This window comes from Dermacentor andersoni, chromosome 3, assembly GCF_023375885.2.
Source record: "Dermacentor andersoni chromosome 3, qqDerAnde1_hic_scaffold, whole genome shotgun sequence".
In the NCBI taxonomy this organism is placed as follows: Eukaryota; Metazoa; Arthropoda; class Arachnida; order Ixodida; family Ixodidae; genus Dermacentor; species Dermacentor andersoni.
The window spans coordinates 224,513,328-224,516,378 of NC_092816.1; the positions used below are offsets into that span (position 1 = coordinate 224,513,328).

At 47.1% G+C, this 3,051-nt stretch overlaps 1 pseudogene; it reads left to right on the top strand.

Annotated features, from left to right (window-relative positions):
- The first annotated feature begins 1,331 nt into the window (after window positions 1-1,331).
- On the top strand, window positions 1,332-2,131 carry LOC126535743 (uncharacterized; annotated as a pseudogene).
- The last annotated feature ends 920 nt before the right edge of the window (window positions 2,132-3,051 follow it).

The following is a 3,051-nucleotide window of genomic DNA, read 5'->3' on the forward strand; positions in this document are numbered from 1 at the left end:
AACTGAAAATTAACCAGTGTCTGCAGGCCTTACAGATGCGGTGTCAATCATTGCTAATAGAAATAAAGTACGGGAAGTCAACAATCACCCACATATCTAAGAATATCAAGATGATTCCCTTTTAATATCACATTGGGAATAACGCTTCTCGACAGAGGGTGCTTTGATTACCTGGGTGCTAAAATCACCGATAATTTAAAGTGGCATAACCATATGGATAGTGCATGCTGTAAAATACCACGGAAGATGCACCTTTTAAGAAAAGAACTTCTGGTAGCAAATAGGGAGGTGAAACTTATTGCTCTTAAGACGTATATACGTCTGACTCTTGAACATGCCAGTGTTGTCTTGATTGCTCATCAGAAAGTACTGCAAAAAAAAAAAAGAAAACTAGGAAGAATACAACGCCGTGCGGTCGAGTTCATGCCTTCAAAGTATAAAAAGAATGACTCAGTTACAACACTGTTACACTTGTGCTGCGTTATATTCTAGGGTTTTGCACGCGAAAAGCAGAATTTGATACTAAGCGATGCCGCAGCGGGGAACTGCAGGTTTGTTTTACCACCTGGGGTTCTTTGCCTTCAACCTAAATCTAAATACACGGGCGCTCTTGCATTTCAACCCAATTGAAATGTGGCAGCCGCAACCTGGATTACATCCTGCGAACTCGTGCTTAGCAGCGGAACACAAAAGCGGTTTCTGATCGGAAAGACTGCTGAGCGCCGGGCATCCTCTGAACCTCCTCATTTCGGTCACGGAGGGCGTTCTCAAATATATAGGCACAAAGCTGCAACCCAGTCAAGCTGGTGCACACCGTAGGCAGAAGATAGCTGTGATAGGCTGTGTTCATACGCTATCACACAATATGAAAATGGTGGCCCAGCATTACGACGTGAAGGTCGCGTTGTCTGCCCTCCACAAGCTGTCAAAGTATTGCAGGTTGAAAAACAGGCAGCCTTTTTTTGAGTGTACAGAAAGTGTAGTTTACCAAATTCCTTTACGGTGCGGAAAAAGTGTACGTTGGCCAAAACAGGAATGAATAAATGAAACCACCTTTATTCCACAATAAATGCGCCGAAGACGCTGTAGTGTCTATTAACAGCATTTAGCCAAATGTGACTACTCGGTTGGCAACCTGGAATAAAGCATGGGAGCTCGAGCAATGAGTGTGTATCACCGTGTCACTCGAATCTAAATCAATCAGACCGCATCCCGGTTTACACGAACACTAAAATGGTGTCACAAGTGTTACTTGGTCCCATGTGAGTGCCAAACCAAGTCATTCCGTCGTATCATCCCTCAGCAGCAAGCGGCAACCGGCAATCGCAGCCATGGCATACGCGCTCCCTCCCTTCCCAAGTTTCGACCTTCGCGCCACAGACGCCACCAATACTGGTCACAAATGGACCAAATGGATAGAAAGGTTCGAGAACTTTCCTTTAGCGTGTGATATCACGGCAGATGCACGCAAGAAAGCGCTCCTCCTGCACTGCGTCAGTGAGGGCGTCTGCGACATATTTCGCTTCCTCCCCGACTGCCCTACACAAGCTACAACAGCTACAAGCATGACCCAGACCACGCAGAGCCCATCGACGCCAGAATACGATGCCGCACGAGCGAAACTGAGTGCATACTTCGCCCCGCGAGTGAACTCGACTTTTGCGATCTACAAATTTCGCCAAGCCCAGCAAAACGTTGGTGAGCCACTGGACGCCTTCTACGCGCGCCTCCGGCAGCTCTCTCGCCACTGTAACTTGGAGAACGTCGACGCTGAAGTCCAGAACCAAATAATCCTCGCCACAACGTCGTCTCGCCTTCGCAAATACGCAATGCTTCATTCCCTCACTTTACTAGACTTACTTAAACAAGAAAGAATGCTCGAGGATGTCGAACGGGATGTATCCGAAATCGAAAAGAACGTCGATAGCAATGCGGCGGTGCTCGCAGCGCGCAAGGAAGGACAACACCATGGCCAACACCAAAGAAACAGCCGACAGATGCCACGACAAACCTATGCACCGCAACGACCTCGTGTCTCATCAGCAGATTGTCGCAACTGCGGGGGCAAGTGGCCTCATCAAGGCGGACGATCAGGTTGTGCTGCATGGGGCAAGACATGCAAGGCATGTAACAAGGTTGATCACTTTGCACGATTCTCTCGTTCAACAAGACAAATGGTACAAGCAGTGGACTGTGACAATGGTCCAAACAGGAATCAGACACTCTGTAGTAAGAATAGTTCTAGCACCAAAAAATGTACCGCCACCCGTGACACCAGTTCAAGCAGAGATGAGTATGTTTTCGTTGCCATGACCTCACCTAGTTATTGTCACTGTCAACAATGTGCCGGTCACTTTCATAATTGACACAGGTGCAACAGTGTCAATTGTTGGCGAAAATGACTTTGAGAGCTATCGCCGAAAGGTGAAACTCCAGAAAACATCCGTCAGAGTGTTCCCATACAAAGCAACATCTCCGCTTGAACTTCCAAGCAAAGTCTCTGTCCCAATCAGATACAAAGATAACTGCATTGAAGAAGACATCTTTCTCATTCGAGGAAACTGTGCACCACTCTTAAGCTTCACAGCAGCATCCAACCTGGGGCTTGTCCAGATCACATACCAAGTTAATGAGCATCAAGGTGACGTCAATCGTGGAAGCATTCCCCAAGTTTTTTAGTGGAATTGGAAAACTCAAAAACCACCACATTCATCTTTTTGTAGAAGACACTGTCCCACCGGTTGCACAACCACACAGGCGTATTCCGTTTGCCTTATGTGACGCCACAGAGAAAGAACTTTAATGCCTTCTGTCAGAAGATATCATTGAGCCAGCCATAGGACCTACACCGTGGGTGTCCCCTGAGGTTATCCCTGTGGTTATTGTGCCTAAACCTCAATGGCATCCCCAATGTCCTGGAAGTTAGTGATGATATTCTTGTTTTGGGGCAAACAAAACAGGAGCACGACTTGTCCTTGGAAGCCGTTCTGCAGCGACTCCAAGAAGCAGGATTGACACTGAATGAAAAGAAGTGTCACTTTCATAAACGTG